This window comes from Macaca nemestrina, chromosome 7 (genome assembly GCF_043159975.1).
Source record: "Macaca nemestrina isolate mMacNem1 chromosome 7, mMacNem.hap1, whole genome shotgun sequence".
Classification (NCBI taxonomy): Eukaryota; Metazoa; Chordata; class Mammalia; order Primates; family Cercopithecidae; genus Macaca; species Macaca nemestrina.
Genome location: NC_092131.1, coordinates 57439642 through 57461014, shown reverse-complemented (window position 1 = coordinate 57461014; position 21373 = coordinate 57439642). Strand labels below are relative to the sequence as shown.

General features: G+C 35.7%; 1 protein-coding gene and 1 pseudogene across 4 annotated transcripts in view; one reads left to right on the top strand and one right to left on the bottom strand.

The window, feature by feature from the left end:
• Positions 1 to 21373, top strand: part of LOC105481840 (atlastin GTPase 1) — a 106977-nt gene that overhangs the window by 27876 nt on the left and 57728 nt on the right. The gene's annotated exons all lie outside the window — the stretch shown is intronic.
• LOC139364293 (small nuclear ribonucleoprotein G pseudogene) lies at positions 11184 to 11588 on the bottom strand (annotated as a pseudogene).

Sequence of the window (21373 nt, the reverse complement as noted above, 5' to 3'; positions counted from 1 at the left end):
TGATTTTACCTTTTGGAGACATTGGGCTCATGATTCAGCACCAGGCCGAGGGGAGGGGAAAGGAGAGGCGAGACCCAGTATGTTCACACCGCGAGTGGGTGGGCGGTGCTCACGCAGGCGGAGAAGAACGGGCGCAGCGATGCGGGAGAAATCGCGGCCCCGCCCGCTTTGCTGGTCCAGACCTAGTTCTGGACGGTTAGTGTGGGCAGGCTGGGCGTCTTTTTGTCGTAGGTTCCCGATTTCTTGCAGTCACAGTGCTAAACTCACCAGCATCTTAGGAACGAAAGCTCTCTAAGGCATTTATTTTATTATCTGAACCAGAGAGTGTCTCAGGCTACTGTGGCTTGGTGGGTAAAGAAATATTTTGTTCATCAGCTTGTTATTTGGAAATTGTTATTTGGAAATAACAGTTGTTATTATTTGAAAAGTTCAGAGCTGCTTGATTCTCTTCCACATCTCCGTGAGAGCTCTTCTATAACTGTTTATTTGACCAAGAGGAACAAATGTATATTTTAATTAGTTATTTCAGTTTACTTTAATGAAAAGACCGTGTATCTCCTTGCCTCTGATTGTTCTAATGGTCACAGGATCCGGTAGGCAAGGTTTACATTTGGGAGATTATCCAAGGTTTGTGGTAGGCATGGAGAGTTGGAGCGGAGAGGTCTGTCATGACTTGGCTGAGTTTAAGAGAAAGTGGTTCCATTTTCTGAGATCATGAAACTTCAGGTTTAACAGATCTGACTATTGCGATACGTTTTATTTGCTTCTTCTGAAATTTAAGTAAACATTTGCAGTGTATCCCCGTTTCCACCCGTTCTCTTGGCCTCTAGAGTAGGAATTTATTGAACACACAGAGTTAGGGTGCATATATTCAAGTCACTTTTGTTCTCAATCTCCATGAGTTGTTGTCTCCACCCTATTAACAGAGGCGTGTGAAAATGTATTCTGAGGATTAAAATTTTTCTCCTTCATGAAGTTTTGGATCATTATTGCGCAGAATTTCCTTTGGTTATAAACTTTTCTTTTTTTTTTTTTTTTCTGAGACGGAGTCTCGCTCTGTCGCCCAGGCTGGAGTGCAGTGATGCCATCTCAGCTCACTGCAAGCTCCACCTCCTGGGTTCACACCATTCTCCTGCCTCAGCCTCCGGAGTAGCTGGGACTACAGGTGCCCACCACCACGCCCGGCTAATGTTTTTGTATTTTTAGTAGAGAAGGGGTTTCACCATGTAAGCCAGGATGGTCTCGATCTTCTGACCTCGTGATCGGCCCGCCTCAGCCTCCCAAAGTGCTGGGATTACAGGCGTGAGCCACCACGCCCGGTCTTATAAACTTCTTATGTAGTGGAAGTTTTTTCCTCTTGGGAACATGGTTCTCACATCGGGTTTTCATAAAAATCACACAGAGACTTATTAGAAATGCAGACTCTCCCATCTTCTAGCCAGAGCTTTGGAATCAACAGATCTGAAAGAGGGCCTAGGAATCTGCCTTTTAATTAGCATTTTAGGTGATTGGGAAGCAGATGGTCTTTAGGTGTTATTTTGAGAAATACTACCTTGGATTATTTACATTTGATAGAAACATCCCAGATAGTTTACCCAGAAATCATCAGGAAAGTTTCAACTGAAGGGATGGATTAAGAAAAGAAATACTAGAATCACTATAGTGTTCACTGGAAATTATTATAGAAAAGAAATTGTGGAATTCTGGACTCTTACCTTGATGTTCTGTGGAAATGCTTTACTACTCAGATTTTTCTTTGCTGTAAAGAATATATGACATAAATGACTTAGAAAATGTAGTAGATGGAGTAGGAGATAGAGGTTTTGGCAAAGATGTTAGCCCTGTCAGTCTTAATTCCATTTTATTACCAGTATCTAGTAGAATGACTAACACATAGTAGGCATTTAGTAACAGCAATAGTAGCCAACATCATTAAGCTAATATCATATGAAATAGATGCTGTAATCCTCATTTTACATGTTAAAAGGTATAGCTAGTAGATGATTGACCCAGGATTCCTGCTCTTCAGTTTGAATTCAGATTCCCTTATCTTCTATTCTATCTCTTTGTTGAATGGTTAATACCTTCTGTATTATATTATAGAACTACAGTTTCAGTGCATATTCATCTGCATTATTGCATTTGATCTTCAACCTCTTAAGTAATTATGTGTCTTAGGGCATATCACTATTTTGCAGATAAAAAAAACTAACTCAGAGGTGAGTCAAATGATTTAGTGAAAGTCACATATTTGGTAAGTAAAAGGACTGAAATTAGAACCTGGGGTTTTTTCCTAATTTATTTTCTATAACATGATATTGTGGAATGTTTTTATGGAGAGAATGGGGTGGGGTGTGAAGATAATACAGAAAACAGATCCTCGTAGTAGACAGAGGTCTCTCATGAGAAAAATCTTATGAGAGCTTAAAAAATAAGCCAGTCGGCCGGGTATGGTGGCTCACGCTTGTAATCCCAGCACTTTGGGAGGCCAAGGCGGGTGGATCACAAGGTCAGGAGATCAAGACCATCCTGGCTAACACGGTGAAACCCCATCTCTACTAAAAAAAAAAAAAAAAAAAATACAAAAAATCAGCCAGGCGTGGTGGCAGGCGCCTGTAGTCCCAGCTACTCAGGAGGCTGAGGCAGGAGAATGGCGTGATCCCGGGAGGCAGAGCTTGCAGTAAGCCGAGATCGTGCCACTGCACTCCAGCCTGGGCGACAACGAGACTCTGTCTCAAAAAAACAAAAAACAAAAAACAAAAAAACACAGCGAATTGGCCTTATCTAGCTAAGTAAGTATTTTTCAGACAAGTTGGAAAGAAAAAGGCATCAAGGTAGACAATCCAGAATGGGAAAATACGGTGATTTCCAAGAAAAGGGCAAGAAAGATATTTGCAAAATCAACCTGAGAGCTAAAATTTAGATAAGGAACCTAAGGACCATATAACAGGTGTTTTTATCTTAGTAGCTACAGACCTGTAGGTCTTACAGGGACCATGAAAGCTAGACAGCAGAAAAGCATGTCTGCTGACTACTAGAATTGAGGGTGATGTTTGAAGACCATACTCAGAGATAAAACTGGGAAGCAAGTCTGAGTAGAACTGAGCATCCTACCACCTGTACCTAAATCTACCCTTAAGATGTTTGAATAAATTTAAGCATATGCAAGTCAATTCTTCCAAAATAGGCATTAGTATTATTATGAATCATTTGAATGTATAAGGGATCTGAGATTCAGAGAGCGTAAGTGACTTGCCAGAGGTACCATAGTTTCTAGGTTATAAATCTAGTATTCAAATTCAGGGTTGTTTGCTTCTACAGTCCATGTGATGAGGGCAAGGACTAGTATGCCAAAAGGTACCACAACAAGCTTATCTAGGATTAAGCTGATATAAGAAATCGATGCTCTATAAATGTGATCACTTGGACTAGAGAAGTAGGCAAAGAATGTGCTAGTGTGGAAAATAAAGGGGACAGGTAAGTGTCAGAAACAGTAGCCCAGAAAGCAGTCTTTCACTGCTGGGTTAGAGCTTGAGTACTACCAGAAACAAAACAGAAATGCATACTTTGTTTGTTTGTTTTTGTCAAAGTTGCTTAAAAACTTGGGATACCACCTGGGAATTTGAGTTTTCTACAATGTGACAGAAACAGATAGTGCGAAATTGCTTTAGAAAAATAGTATTTGCGCTAGGCGGGGCGCGGTGGCTCACGCCTGTAATCCCAGCACTTTGGGAGACTGAGGCGGGCAGATCAGGAGGTCAGGAGATGGAGACCATCCTGGTGAAACCCCATCTCTACTAAAAATACAAAAAATTAGCCAGGTGTGGTGGCATACACTTGTAATCCCAGCTACTTGGGAGGCTGAGGCAGGAGAATCACCTGAACCCTGGAGGCAGAGGTTGCAGCAGGAGAATCACCTGAACCCTGGAGGCAGAGGTTGCAGTGAGCCAAGATCGCATCACTGCACGGGCGACAGAGCGAGATTCTGTCTCAAAAAAAAAAAAAAAAAAAAAAAAAAAAAAGAAGAAGAAGAAGAAGAAGAAGAAAAATAGTATTTGCACTAAAGTGCAGCTTTGACTGCCTTTAAAAATCACTATCTTGGCTTCATAGTAAGTGTAGGAAATGCCCAGTTGTTGAAAAGGCGTTTGTGGAAAATTAATTTTTAGGTTTCTGGTTTTGAGGAAAGATTTAAAACAATCTTGAGTGTGCTATAGTTACCTCATGATATTCTTTCTTTTCCAGTTGGCTACATTCTATTTTTCTTGAAATGAGACTGTTTGTCCCTTTTTACCTACCTCATCTTCTATATACCTAATTCTCTTAAAACAATATAAAATTTCTACTGGGTCTTGGCTGGACACAGTGGCTCATGCCTATAATCCCAGTACTTTGGGAGGCCGAGGTGGATGGATCACCTGAGGTCAGGAGTTTGAGACCAGCCTGGCTAACACGGTAAAACTCTGTCTTTACTAAAAATATTTAAAAATCGGCTGGGTGTGGTGGCGGGTGCCTGTAGTCCCAGCTACTCAAGAGGCTGAGGCAGGAGAATGGCGTGAACCCAGGAGACGGAGGTTGCAGTGAGCCGAGACTGCACTACTGCACTCCGGCCTGGGTCACAGAGTGAGACTCCGTCTCAAAATAAATAAATAAATCAAACAAAACCACCCCAAAATAGCTGGGCATGGTGGTGCACACCTGTAATCCCAGCTACTAGGGAGGCTGAGGCAGGAGGATCACTTGAACCCGGGAGGCGGAGGTTGCAGTGAACTGAGATTGCACCGCTGTACTCCAGCCTGGGTGACAGAACGAGACTTCATCTCAAAAAGAAAAAAATAATTTTCTACTGGGTCATACATGTACTGTGTGATGTGTACTGTATATAAGACATGTATTGTACATTTTCCTTCCCTACATTTTTTAACTTAAGTTGCCTTCCCTGCATCTTTTAAATTTACTTTTCCTATAGATATATATTTTTTATACTTAACATCTGCTTACCTTGTCTTGATGACTCATGGGTTACACCTTTGTTCCATTTCAGACTCTGCAGCCTTTATTATCTTTACAATCAGTGACTACACTGTAGGCAGAACCTATGATCACCAGGGAAATAATCCACCGTGTGGTACTTCCAGTAATAAAAAAAAGATTTTAGATTTAGAGGGTCTTCCTCTTTTACATAAAAATTCTTATGAAACATATGTATACAAAAGAACATATAAAACATATGTGTTCAGTTTTTTAAAAAGAATGAGCACCTGTGACCCCCAGCCAAAGAAATGGAACATTATCAATATTTTGTCACACCTTGTATGCCTCTCCTTAAGGATAACCTGTTTTGTTTTGGTTTTGAGACAGAGTCTCGCTCTGTCGCCCAGGCTGGAGTGCAATGGTGCAATGTCAGCTCACTGCAATCTCTGCCTCCCAGGTTCAAGCAATTCTCCTGCCTCAGCCTCCCGAGTAGCTGGGATTACAGGTGCCCACCACCATGCCCGGCTAATTTTTGTATTTTTAGTAGAGATGGGGTTTTCCCAGGTTGGTCAGGCTGGTCTCAAACTCCTGACCTCAGGTGATCCACCCACCTCAGCCCCAAAAAGTGCTGGGATTACAGGTGTGAGCCACTGCACCCGGCCAGCACAACTTGTTCTTATCCCTCTCCAAAAGTAAACACTTTCATTAATTTGAAGTTTCTAATTCGCTTGATAATTTTTACAGTTTAGCTAAAAATAAATATATATCCCTAAAAAATACACTATTTAGTTTTACATTTGAAGTGCCTAAAATAAAGAGAATCTGGAGTGTGCAATTTTCCACAAGATATTTTGTTTACTCCACATCCTTACCCATAGTTGGTATTGATAGATCTGAAATGATATCTCATTGTAGTTTCAGTCTGCATTTTACTGATTACCAGTGAGGCGTGAGCATATATTTATTGTCCATTCATATTCCCTCCTCAGTGTCTGTTTGCCCTTTGCCCATTTTAAAATTAGGTTATCTTTTCTTCTTGCTTTGTAGGAGTTGTATACATATTTTTCATGTAAGTCCTTTGCTGATTGTCTTATAGATATCTTTTACCATTTTGTGCATGACTTTGATCTCTACAGTGTATTTTAACAAATAGATATTATGTGTTTAAGTGTAGTCCATTTAAATATTTTCCTTTATGGCTTGTACTTTTTATATTTTTAAAAATATCTTCTCTTACCTCAAAGTTGTAAAATAGTCTTTTATATTATCTGGTTTAAAAATTTTACACTTCATTTTTTATCAGGTTTTAAAATTTGTGGTAAAGTACATATAACATAAATTTTACCATCATAACCATTTTTAAATGTACAGTTCCATGATACTAGTACACAAATAAAATATTGTTGTGTAGCTATCACCACTGTCTATTTCCCGAACTCTTCATCTTGCAAAACTGAAACTCTGTGCCCATTAAACAGTAACTCCTCATCCCTCCTTCTCATGGCTACTAGCAGCCACCATTCTACTTCCTTTAACTATGATTTTGACTACTCTGTGTAACTCACGTTAGTGGAATGATACAGTTTTCATTTTGTGACTGGCTTATTTCACATAGCAAAATGTCCTCAAGTTTCATCCATATTATAGAATATATCACAACTTCCTTCTTTTTTAAGACTGAATAGCATTCCATTGTAAGTATATACCACATTTTTTAATCCATTCATCTGTTGACAGACACTGGGTTGCTTTCACATTTTAGCTATTGTGAATAATACTTCCATGAACATGGTGTACAAGTATCCCTTTGAGACCCTGCTGTCAATACTTTTGGGTATATACCCAGAAGTGGAATTGCTGGATCTTATTATGGTAATTCTATTTTTAATATTTTGAGGAACTGCCATACTGTTTTCCACAGCGGCTGTACTATTTTGTGTTCTTATCAACAGTGCACACATGTTTAAATTTTTTCACATCTTCGCCAACACTTGTTATGTTCTGTTTTTTAAAAAAATAGTTGTCATTCTAATGGATGTGATGTGATATCTCATTGTAGTTTTGATTTGCAATTAATATTATGATTTCTCTTGTGATTTTTTTCTTTGATCCTTTGTTGTTTAAGAGTGTGTTGTTTAATTGTCACAAATTTGTGAATTTTCCAATTTTCATTCTGTTGCTAATTTCCAACTTCATCTCATTGTGATTGAAGAAAATATCTAGTATTATATCTATCTTTTAAAAATGTATTGAGATTTAATATGTGACCTCCCTTATAGTCTATCTGGAGAATGTTCCAGGTACACATGAGAAAAATGTGTATTCTATTGTTGTTGGCTAGAGTGTCTGTATTTGTCTGTTAGGTCTAGTTGGCATATTGTGTGGTTCAAGTTCTCTATTTCTTTGCACGTCTTTATTTCCTTTTTGTTTGTTTGTTTTATCCATTGTTGAGAATAGGATATTGAAGCCTCCAACTATTAGTATAGAACCATTTCTTCTTTCAATTCTGTCAACTTTGCTTCACATATTTTGATACAGTGTTCCTAGGTACATAGATTTTTGTTATTGCTATATATTCAAATGCTGTATTAAAACTTTTATTAGTATATGACTTCCTAGCCAGGTATGGTGGTATGCGCCTGTAGTCCCAGCTATTCCAGAGGCTGAGGCAGGAGGATTGCTTGAGCCCAGGAGTTTGAGGCTGTAATGTGCTATGATTTTGCCTGTGACTAGCCACTATACTCCAGCCTGGACAACATAACAAGATACTGTCTCTAAAGAAAAACCAGTTCTTGTTTTTTGTTAACTTTTTTGATTTTTTAAAGGCTATCTTTTCCGATATTAGTATTACCACCTCTACTCTCTTTTGGTTTATATTTACATGGAATATCTTTTTCCACCCTACCACTTTCAATCTGCTTGTGTCTTTGGATCTAAAGCAAAGCTCTTATAGACAGCATATAGTTGGATCATGTTTTTAAATTCATTATGCCAATCTCTATCTTTTGATTGGAGGGTTTATATCTGTTTACATTTAAAGTAATTACTAATAAGGTGTGACTTCTTTTGTTTGTTTTGCTGTTTGTTTTCTGTGTGTCTTACAGCTTTTTTGTCTCTCATTTCCTGCATTACTGCACATTACCCTCTGTTGTGTTCAGTTGATTTTTATAGTGTAATGTTTTAATTCCCTTATCATTTCCCTTCTAGCTTTTTTTATGGTTACCATGGAGATTATATTTAACATTCTAAAGTTGTAACACTCTAATTTGAATGTATATTAGTTTAATTTTAATAACATACAAAAATTCTTCTCCTTTACATGTCCATCCTCACCCCTTTCAGTTTTTGGTATCATAAAATTATACATATTAAGTGTCCAAAAAACATAAACTAGTAACTGTTTTTTAAAATGCACTAGTTTCTCAACTGGACATGGTGACTCATGGCTATAATCCCAGCAGTTTGTGAGGATGAAGTGGGAGGACCGCTTGAGCCCTGGAGTTCAAGACCAGGAGTTCGGGTCAACATGGCAAAACCCTGTCTCCACAAAAAAAAAAAAAAAAAAAAAAGCAAAAATTATCGAGGCGTGGTGGTGCATGCCTGTAGCCCCAGCTGTTCAGGAGGCTGAAGCAGGAGAATCACTTGGGCCCAGGAAGTTGAGGCTGCATTGAGCCATGATCATGCCACTGCATTCTAGCTTGGGAAACAGAGAAAGACTCTGTCGGAAAAAAAAAAAAAAAGAATACATTAGTTTCTTAAATTATATAGAAAAGAAAATGTGGAATTACAGACCAAAATTACAATTATTATTATAGTAGCTTTTAGACTTATAATTATTTTTTAAAAGTATTAGTCTCTTAAATCATATGGAATACCAAAGATGAAGCTACAAACTATTATTAAAATAATACTACCTTTAATAATTGCCCATATATTTACCTTTACTGAGATTTTTATTTTGTCATATGGCTTTAAGTTACTGTGTAGTGTCCTTTCATTTCAACATGCAGAACTCACTACCTTTAGCATTTCTTGAAGGGCAGGTCTAGTGGTAACAAACTCCAGCTTTTGTTTATCTGGGGACGTCTTAATTTCTTCCTCATTTTTGAGGGACAGAGCTGCTGGATATAGGATTTTTAGTTCACAGGTTTTTTTTCTTTCCGTGCTTAGACTATGTCTGCCCACTGCTCTTTTGCTTCCAAAGTTTCTGATGCGAAATTTGCTGACAAATCTTGTTAATAATCCCTTCTATGTGATGTGTCACTTCTCTCTTGTTGTTTTCAAATTTTTCTTTGTCTTTGGCTTTTGACAGTTTGATTATAATGGGTCTCAATGTGGGTCTCTGAGTTCATCCTACTTGGAATTTGTTGAACTTCTCAGATGTCTATCTTTCATCGAACTTGGGAAGTTTTCAGCTGTTATTCTACAAATAATCTCTCTGCCACTTTCTCTTTCTTTTCTTCTTCTGAAACTATTACAGTGTGTGTGTGTTGGTTCATTTGATGGTGTCCCACAGGTTCCTTAAGCTGTTTTCAGTTTTCTTCAATCTTTTTTCTTTCTATTCTTCAATGACTTGATAATTTCTATTTTCCTAATCTTCAAGTTTGCTGATTTTTTTTATCTGCTCAAATCTGTCTTTGACTCCCTCTAGTGAATTTTTCATTTCAATTATTATATTTTTAAGCTTCTTTTTTTCTTCTTTTAAAGATAGGGTCTCACTCTGTTGCCCAGGCTGGAGTATAGTGGTATGATCAAAACTCACTGCAGTTTGAAAATCCTGGCCACAAATGATCCTCTCACTTCACCTTCCCAAAGTGCTTAAGTTACAGGCATGAACCATCTTGCTCAGTGTGGAATTTATTTTTGGTTTACTTTTAGGTTTCCTATCTTTTTACTGAAATTTCTATTTTGTTTGTATGTCATTTTTCTTGACTTTCTGCATGTCTTCTGCTGGTTCTTTGAGTATTTATAAGACAGTGGTTTTAAAGTAATTATTGAGTAGGGCTGCCATGTTGTCTTTCTCTAGGACAGTTTCTGTTTTATTTTTTCCCCCTTAAATGGCTAGCACTTTCTTATTTCTTTGTATACTTTGTGATTTGTTGAAAACTAGACATTTGAAACTAATAATGTGGTAACTCTGGAAGTCAGAATTTCTCTCTTTCCCAGGGTTTGCTATTTTTTCTTTTTGTTTTAATTGTTGTAGGATGTCTCCATGTCAAGGATCAGCCTGACATGTAAACTTAAGATCTTCATGGTCTTTTCTGAGCCTATGCCTTTCCCTGGGCATATGCGGTAACTAATTTCCCCTGTGTAAGCAGTTGCTTTTGAATGTCCTAGTCTTTAGTGTCTGGTTTCCAAAAGAGGGGAGAAAGAAAAATGAAGGGGTAGTTAAAGGAACCTGCCCTTTAAGTCCCCTGAAAGTCACTTGAGCTAGAGTGGGTGGGGCTTCCAACAATGAGAGGTGGGGTGTGCAACAAGGACAACTCACCTGTATCTGCACCTCCATGATCAGAAGCAGCAAATTATCAATCAGAATACAGATCTCCAAATTTTGGAAGACAGGGTTCTTTTTCCCACCTTGGGTCCCACAACCTGCATTCAAGCTGCTCCAGGAACACATGTATGGCTGCATATGCCATGAGACTGGGAGATATGGGATGTGTAGCTCCTGCTGAACTAAGAGCTAAAATTGACTGAAATTAACTGCAATTTATGTCCAAGCTTATCCCTGGAAGTTTCAAGTCTTCAATGGATTCCAGAGTTCTTCTCAGAACTCTTCCCAGTCTCACTTCATCAGATTAAGACTTCATCAGATTTCTCCTTTATTCATAATTATTAGTTTTTAAAAATCATCACTGGATATTGAATTTTAACAAATGCCTTTCCTGCATTCATTCAAATAATTATATGGTTTTTTTCTAGTTTGTTAATATGTTTAATTAGATTAATAGATCTTTTATGTTGAAGTGATCTTGCATTTCTAGAAATCCAGGATAGTCATGCTGTATTTCCTTTTTCAATACATTACTGGGTTTGCTAATCTTTAGATGACGATATTTGCAAGCATGTTTACAACTAAATTTCTTTTTTTGACTATTACAAAAGTTTATTTAACAAAAAGTCTAATATGAAAATGTATATGACCTAATTTTTACATCATAGTAAAATAGGCCCTTTGGAGAGGCAACATGGATTTCTCTTCTGAACGGTCATTATTTATACTCATTTCAAGGCTTCTAACATGATGGTACTATTTCCTTGTATTACCACCATTCCAATATTGTTCTGCTGTCCACTAGTTGCCATCTCCACACATTTATCTATCACAAGATTCATAAAGGGATCAAATCCCCACAATATTCCTTGGACATGTCTGCCACCATTTAATTTCAGTTATAACTTCTTGTTCATACATTTTTTCAACTCCAGAGGGTGAGCTTTGCTCATGGTGTCTTTTCCATGGGCTTACAGGTCACTGAATTTCCTTTCTTGCACTTTCTTTGTCTAACTTTGATATCAAGGTATCAAGGCTATACTAATTTTATAAAATGAGTATGGACATTTCCTTTTTAAAAAAATTCTCTGTAAGAATTCATGTAAGATTAGGACGATCTAGTTTGAGAAAACTAGTCTATTAAACCTCCTGGACCTGACATATAAGATTTTGAACTATTCATTCAATTTCTGTTTTGGTTATAGAATAATTAAAGTTTTCTATTTCTTCTTAAGTCAGTTTTAGTAATTTACATTTTTCTTGAAATCTATCCATTTCATCAAGCTGGCATAAGGTTGTTCTAAGTTTTCTGTTATTTTCTCTGCTTAATTTTGTTTACGTGTACCTTCCTTAGTATATCTTTTATCATGTGATTTCTCCTTTTTTCTTTTCTATTTGTTTAATTTCTGTGCATCTGTATTATTATACTTTCTTTTGGTTTATTCTATATTTTATTCTTTGTAACTTAAGAAGTTGGATTCTGAGCTCATATATTTTCAGCTTTTCTTCTTTTTCTGATCTATGCATTTAAGGCTATAAGTTTTTTCTACATAACAATTTTGCTGTATCCTATATATGTTGATATGTAGTAGATTTATTATTGTTCAGTTTTAAGTATTTTAATATGTAATTTTAGTCCATTCTCATCCTGTAATAAGGACATACCCTAGACTAGGTAATTTATAAAGGAATTATAGAGGTTTAATTATAGAGGTTTAATTGACTCACAGTTCTGCATGACTGGGGAGGCCTCAGAAAACTTAAAATCATGGCATACGGGGAAGCAAACACATCCTTCTTCACGTAGCGGCAGGAGAGAGAAGCGCAGAGCTAATGGGGTAAAAGTGCCTTACAAAACCATTAGATCTCATGAGAACTCACTCACTATCATGAGAACAACATGGGGGAACCACCCCCATGATCTAATTACCTCCCACGAGGCCCCTCCCCTAACACATGGGAATTACAATTCGGATTACAATTCAAGGTGACATTTGGGTGGGGACACAGAGCCAGACCATATCATTGTTCATAATATATTTTTTTACTCATGAATGTGGTAAAAGTATGGTTTTTTCTAAATTAATGTTTTGTTATCAATTTCATACTTTATTTTATTATAGTCAGAATATATGTTGTATTGCACCACTTTCTATGGTGATGGAAATGTTTTTTGTCTGCACTGTCCAGTATGGTAGTCACTAATCATATGTGGCTATTGAGCACTTGAAATGTGGCTAGTTAGAATGAGGACCAAATACACTTAATTTTTGATTGATTTAAATAGTCACATATGGCTACTGGCTACAATATTGAGCAGTTCATGTTTATAGAACACCCATGCTTTGAACTTGGTTGAAATTTGATTTATGTACTAATGCATTTTTAATTTTTATGAATATCCCATGTGCATTTGAAAAGCATTTCATGTTTTCTGATTTTTGATGCAGTATGCAACATATGTCCATTAGCTCAAACCTACTAAATGTATTGTTCATATCTTCTATACTCTGATTTTGAACTGCTTGATCTACCAAATACTGCTATCTGATAGATACTTTAAAGTTCTCAGATAAGTTTTTAAAAAAAACATGAAGTGCATTTGTCAATTTCCCCTTCTGTTCTGTTATTTTGCTCATAGACCTTTGAGCTATGTTAAGTGCACACAAATGTAGAATTGTTATATCTTCCTAATGAGTTTAACCTTTTATTTTTTATGCCACAAACCTCTTTATCTCTCATGATGCTTTTTGCCCCAAAGTCTATTTTATCTGATATTAATGTAGGTGCTTTATATTTCTTTTGCTGGGTTAGTTTCTGGTACTACTGAGCTGGGATAGCTAGGGAAGGAGATTGACTGATATCCATAAAATGAGTCACCTTGTGTACCTAATTACCTTGAGGGTCCTCAGCAGTGAATGCCCTTTGGAGGACATTCACCTGGGACTGAATATCCTTATACTCCATGCCTCTTCCAAAGCTCTATCACATACTTTTTCCAAGTGCCTGACTATCTGGTGGACGTGTTAGCTACTGTCCACAAATTGGTGTAGTTCTGTGCCTTTGCCATGTGCTGCAAGTCTCATGGCTGCTGTCAGTTCACATATCTATTCTTTCTGTTAGAAGGCAATAATGGCTTTTCCTTCACCCTGTCTTCCAAATGTCATTAATGCTTTTCATTGGCAAAATCTAAACAAGAGCTCTCCAAGAATGGATTGTAAGAATTGTAGTGCCGTAGTTTCACAGTCTCTGCAGTATATTTCCAATCTTTGCAATGTAGAGAACAGCTTAGAATGATGGAGATAGAATTGAGCATGACACAGACAAAATTCAGCAAAAGAGTAATCATCCATTTTCAATATAGCTGACTCAAAGATGATTAAAGGACTAGGTATTTCTTTAGAAAACAACTGTGTCTAAAACTGACTTTTTTTCAGTGACTACAAAGGTATATGTATTTGTTTTTCTTAGTGGGAATTATGCCTTCCATCTGTTTTTCTTAAAACATGTGAACATATTTTCTTATGATGAGATTTTTTTCTATACCATGATTTTGAATGGCTCCATATCTTGTATAATAGAACTGTGACATAATTTATTTACAGTATCCTACAGTTAGACATTTAGACTGTTTCCAATTTGTCACTATGTAAATAATGTTATGAACCTCTATGTAAATAAATATACATGGAATTGTTTTATTAAAAGGTATGTGTATTTTTAAGTGTTTTTCATTGTTTTCAATACTGAGTGTGTGTGTGTGTGTGTGTGTGTATATATATATATATATTTTTTTTTTTTACTAGTTATGATAGCCAAAAAGGCTATCTCTTTTTTCCCCTCTGTCTAGTCCTTGATTTAGGAAGGCTGTTTTAATTAGTTTGTCTTTAATTACTAGAAAGACTTAACTTTCCCCTCATGTCTATTATCCATTTCTATTTCTATTTTTATTAGTGACTTACTTTTCTACACACACACATACACACACACACACACGCACACGCACACTCACAGTGCCCTCATCATCATGTCATTGTTGTTCTAGAGACATCCATTGAATGGTTTATGGAATTCGTTTGTGTCCGATATAAATAAATAGCTTGTTATATAAATGACTGACTTAACCTCTTCCAAGGCCTTCATATTGCAGGATCTGCATTAATCCTTTTAACCCTCTTCTTCAAAGGCTATCATTAACAGCAGAACTACCTGAGAGTCTGTACGGAAGTGTTTTGAGATCTATTACATATAATCCCATATCTCTATTGTTGCTCTAACATTCTTAAGATTCACATTTATGAGTTAGTATTTTGTTTTTGTTTCCTTATCTCTGTTTGTCTCTGTATAAACTCTTTTGCTGTTACTTTGGAAGTCATTCTCAGTTTTTCATTCACACAATGTTTTTTATGTCATTCTCTTTGAGTTCTACTGCAAGGAAGAGATATAAATAGTTTAAGAAAAAGTAATAGTTCTTTTTAATTTTAGTTGCCAAGAGATAGTTTCCTTGGTGGTATGTTTTTTTTCTGTATAATGACTGTAATATGCCCAGAGTGTGTCATCTTACTTAGTTTATGCTGGAAAGATAGAATTGTTTTTTACAAAGTTTACAATTGAGAAAATTAGAAATATACTTCCACAGCATTTCTAGTATATAAATATGATTATTCTCCACATTTGACATTTTTGAAGATTCCCCTTCTACATGGCTAAATTCAGTAGTGAGTGCCAGCTTCCAGTAACTCAGAACAGCACACAGAATGAAAAAGTCCCCAAAGTCCCTATAGTGATTGACTATAACACCAAGTATATAAAAAGGTGAAATGATATACAGACTGTCTCAACTTATGATGGTTTGACCTATGGGTTTTCAATTTTACAATGGTATGAAAGCGATACCTATTCAGTAGAAATCATACTTCAAGTACCCATATAACCATTCTTTTTTCACTTTCAATATAGTATTCAATAAACTACATAAGATATTCAACACTTTATTATAATATAGGCTTTGTGTTAGATGATCTCACCCAATTGTAGGCTAATGTAAGTGTTTTGAGGATGTTTAAGGTAGGGTAGATTAAGCTGTAATGTTCAGTAGGTCAGGTGTATCAAATGCATTTTCAAAATATATTTTCAACTTACGATGGTTTTATCAGGATGTAACCCTATTGTAAGTTGAGGAGCATCTGCATAGTTGGTTCTTTCCTTCCTTGTGAGCTGTACATTTGTATTATTCATAGTAAAGTGCTAGTCTCCATCTGGTTTACTTCTGACCTGTTTCCTGCCCCGTCTCTTTTTAGGATTTGCATAGTATTCTGGGAATTGAAACTGAGTTTAATTTAGCAAAACATGTTTAAGAAAAAAGAAATCTGGTGCTGAGGAAACTTGTTATGCATTCCAAAGGATTTTTGAATTAAAAAAAATTTAGAGACAGGGTCTCATTCTGTTTCCCAGGTTGAAGTACAGTTGCATGATCATAGATCACTATAATCTGATATTTCTGGACCCAAATGATCCTTCTGCCTCAGCCTCCCGAGTAACTAGGACTACAGGCATGTGCCACCATGCTTGGCTAATATTTTAATTTTTTTGTGAAGATGGCAGCTTGCTATGTTGCCTAGGCTTGTCTCGAACTCCTGAGCTTAACCGATCCTCCTGCCTCACCTTCCCAAAGTGCTGGGATTACAGATATGAGCCACCATGCCCAGCCTATTTTAGATTAACAAGGATAATATTTATTGTGTAGATAATATATAGTTACGAATAACGAGTCAACTGCATAACATTTGTTCTTAGTAATACCCTGCAGTCCAATATTTTTCAGTTATTTGTATTAAATATATGTAAATAAATATTTATTGAGCACCTACTGTGTGTGAACTTCTGTTACAAGTTTTCATTTGTTTGTTTTTGTTTTTGAGACGGAGTCTTGCTCTGTCGCCCAGGCTGGAGTGCAGTAGCGCAATCTCAGCTCACTGCAACCTCTGCCTCCCAGGTTCAAGCGATTCTCCTGCTTCAGCCTCCCAAGTAACTGGGACTACAGACCCGTGCCACCATGCCTGGCTAATTTTTTGTATTTTTAGTAGAGAGAGTTTCACCGTGTTAGCCAGGATGGTCTTGATCTCCTGACCTCGTGAACCACCCCGACTTGGCCTCCCAAAGTGCTAGGATTACAGGCCTGAGCCACTGTGCCCAGGCTGTAAGTTTTTAAGAAATACAAAGATGAATAAGACGGTCTCTGCTCTCTAAATATTTTTAGTCTAGTTTTTTGGTTTTGTTATTTTACAGAAACAAGTTTTTCTAAATAGTTTTTTAACAGCTTTATTGAAATATATATTCCACATAATTCACCCATTTAAAGTGTACAATTCACTGGTTTTAGTATATTCAGAGTATATTTAGTATATATAATTCTGAAATTATTATAATTTTAAAACATTTTCATTAGCTCCCAAAAGAAACCTTATACCTGTTATACCCTCCATACCCTTCCTACTCCCCAGCTCTGGGTAACCACCAATCTACTTTCTGTTTCTATAAATTTGCCTAATTCTATACGTTTCTATGTAAATGGAATTACACAACATGTGGTCTTTTGTTACTGACTTTTTAACATAGTGTTTTCAGGATTCATCCTATTATAGTATATATTGGTACTGCATTTCTTTTTATTGCTGAATAATATTTCATTGTATGGATATACCACATTTTATCTGTCCATTTATTTGTTGATACACATTTAGATTGTAGCTTTTCTAAATACTTTTATATGTAAATATTGATTACCATAATTATATGTATGGGCTGATGTTAATGATAGGTTTCTTTCTTAACTTTAAGTTACATACAAACTAATGGCTATATATTTATAAATATTCCACAAATTCATTCTATTCTATTATTTATTTTCTCATTTAATAACAAATTATTTCTGTATTTTTATAAGTCTCTACACCAAGAAGGAATATTTAATATGGTGTTTTGCTTACATTCACAGAATGAGACTTCTTTGTATAAAGCATCTCAGTATTTGATACTGAGTGATAAAGAACTATCACAACTCAGGTATTTGTTTTATTTTATAGCCTGTGTAAGTCATGATTAATAGACAATATCCCTCCTTTTCATTAATTCCATGTGTAACTCTTCAAGAGCCTTGAACATATAAACGTAAAGTTCAGTTATCTACCTAACCCACACCTAGTATACAAAGGCAGAGAAGGAAAGGATAATCAGATACCAATATCCACTGAAGTCTTTTCCATTACTCTCACCCATAATATCTACTCTCTTCCAAATCCTTTCAGATTTGTGCTCTGTCTTATCTTCCTGACCTGGCCCCTTATAACCTTTTCAACCTGCTCCATGCATACTGTACTACTTGCTATTCTTAAACATGCCAAACAGACTCTCCCACATACTTTTTTTGAGTTATGCCATACTGTACACACTGTATTATACCTTGAGTTATTTCTTATGATATATATTGGGCAATTGTTCCAAATGAACTTCCTCATTCTTTACAATTATATTTAACAAGAGGATGAACCATAATTTATTAATCAGTCCCTCATTGATGGACATTTACATTGTTTCTGGTGTTTTGCATATGTATGAGTATATCTGCGAATGAATTCTTTGAAATAGCATTGCTGGGTCAAGAATACATGTATTTGTGCTTTTCATAGTTATCTGCCAAATTGCAGCCCAAAGATGCTGTATCCATTTTAATTCCCACCTGTAGTATCTGTGAGTACAAGTTTACATCTGAACTAATGAAAAGAATTATTACACTTTTGATCTTTGTAAATCCAATATGTGAAAAAGTTATCAATGTATTTTTTCATTTTTATTTGCATGACGGTAAATATCTTTTTATATTTATGGGGTCATTTAATATTGTGGGTTTTGTCAATTGCTTATTTGTATCTTTTGTCCACTTCTCCTCCTCCAGGCATAGGTCTATGATTTATTTGGAACTGGTTTTTGTGTATGCTGAGAGCTAAGGGTGATGGCTCATTTTCCCCACACATGAATATTCAATTGATTTAGCATCATTTATTGAAAAGATCTCCTTTTCTCATTTATTGCAGTGGCACCTTTGTTGTAAATCAGATGATTGTATATGTATGGATCTGTAGTCTTTTCTATCGGTCTGTTTGTTTATACTTGTGATATCACTCTGTCTTAATTACTGTAGATTTTAATTATCTATTGGTGTCTGTTAGTGTAAGTCCCCCAATTTTGTTCCTTTTCAAGGTTTTCTTTGTTATTCTTGGCTTTCTGCCTTTCCATATAAGCTTATTAATTTGCATAATAAATATTTATGCAGCAGAGAAATAAGCTTGTTAATCTGTACAAGAAAGATTGCTGAGAATTTGATTTTGGTTATAATCAATCTATTGATCAATGGGGAGCATTGACACATTTACAATACAGAGTTTTCTAATCTGAGAACATGTATATCCCTCTTTCAGTAACGTTTTATATTTTTCTGCAGAAGTCTTCAGTGTCTTTCATTAGATTTCAGTGGTATGTTGGAGCCAGCTCCTACTAGTTCATGAGAGCCGATCGGGTACCTCTCTTCCTGGCTCCACATTCAGTAAATCACATTGTGAGATTGAAGTGGGCCATGGTGGTAGTATTTATATCACAGAAATTGGCAAATGTCACAAATCAGGACTTTTCCCCACCTACCCACTGCTAAGAACTGGTTGTTAAACATGTGCCAACACATCACTTAGACTGATTACTAGATGATCAGGTTTTATAATGCTACATAAATATTTTTTCTCACTAAAAATAATTAAGTTATAATCTGCATACAGCAAAATTCACTTTTTAAATCTACTGCTCTGTGACTTGTGAGAAATGTGTATAATCACATTATGACTACCACAATCAATATTTAAAACTGTTCCATTACCCCAGATAATTTTCTCTATCTCTTTAGAGTCAGCTCTAAAATTGAATGTATCACAGTTATTTATCCATTTGCTAGTTAAAGGAAATTTGGGTTGTTCACAGTTTTTAGCAAATATGAATAAAACAGATATAAACATATTTGTGCAGGTTTGTGTCTGAACATGGGTTTTCACTGACTTTGGGAGAAAGCCTTCAGTATTTTAACAATAAATGTAACATTAGCTCTATTTGTAGATACCATTTATTGAATTAAGGAATTTTTCTTCTATTCCTACTTTTTGAGAGGTGTTTTTGGTTTTGTTTTCTTTCTTTAATCAGGAATGACTATTACATTTTCATACCTACTTTTATGCATCTACTGAAATAATCATATATCTGTCTCTGTTATGCAATGTGGTGAATTACATTCATTGTCTCTGAATGTTAAATTAACCTTGAATTCCTATAATAGATACCATGTGTTTGTGATACTTTAAAAATTTATGTCTAGATTTTATTTGCTATATTTTGTTTAGAGCTTTTGAGTTTATGTTGATGAGAGATAATGGCTTATGACTTTCCTTTTTTATAATGTTCTTGTCAGTTATTGGTATCAGAGATAGTCTGACATTATAAAATAAGTTGAGAATGATCTCTTATTTTCTGTTTCTTAGAAGTTTAAGATTGCTCTTCGCTGTTTTCTAAATGTTTAGAAGAGATCACCAGGGAAGCTGAGCCTGGAGTTTCCTTTGCATGAAGGTTTTAAATTATGAATTAAGTTGTTTTCTAGGTATAACAGTATTCATAGTTATTTGTCTTATGTAGTTTTTTTGTTTGTTTGTTTTTTGTTTTTTGTTTTTTGAGACGGAGTCTCGCTCTGTCGCCCAAGCTGGAGTGCAGAGATGCGATCTTGGCTCACTGCAAGCTCCGCCTCCTGGGCTCACGCCATTCTCCTGCCTCAGCCTCCCCAGCAGCTGGGACTGCGGGCGCACGCTGCCTCGCCCGGCTAATTTTTTTGTATTTTTAGTAGAGAAGGGGTTTCACCGTGTTAGCCAGAATGGTCTCGATCTCCTGACCTCGTGATCCACCCGCCTCGGCCTCCCAAAGTGTTGGGACTAGGGGCGTCAACCACCGCACCCGGCTGGTTTTTTTATAAGTGATACTTTTAATTTGTTCATTTCATCAGTTATCAAATTTATTGTCATAAAATTACTCATATCTCCATATTATTTTTAAAATATCTGTAGGATCTATAGTATTTTTTTTATATCTAATATGGGTAATTTGTGGGTTTTTTCTCTTATTTTCTTTGATCAGTCTTATAAGTTAATCTCACTGATCTCGATTTCTAGTTCATTTATTTTTGACCATTATTTCCTATCATTTCTTGTCTTTGAATCTAATTTGATATTCTTTTTATTGTTTCTTGACATAGATATTAGCTTATGATTTTTTTCAAACATCTTTACTACTTTATGCATTTCAAAGTGTAAGTTTCCTCTAAGCAAGTTTTGTATATGTCATCTTTTTAATATTTCAGTATAAATAAGATACTACAACCTAACATATTGATTCAATATTTATATGAAAAGGGTCAAAATAGCCAAGATTGATAGTAATTAGAAGATAAGAGGGCTTGTCCCATTAATATATAATGACTTTTCATAAAGCTATTTTGATGAATATAGTATTGTATTGGTGCTGTCAAAGACAAATTGACAAATAGATCAGAACATTCATCAGGTCATTTAGTTTACAATATTTTCTAGTTTTCAGTATACTTTCTTCTTTATTCCATAGGTTATTTAGATTTATTGCTTAATTTCCAAACACTTAGAGATTTTCTTAATATCTTTTTGTTACTGATTTCTAGTTTAATTCCTTTATGATGAGATAACATATTCTTTATTATTATAATTCTTTGAAGTTTGTTGAGATCTGATTTATAAACCAGTACATAGGCTATTTGGTAAATGTTCCATATGAACTTAAAAAGAATGTGTG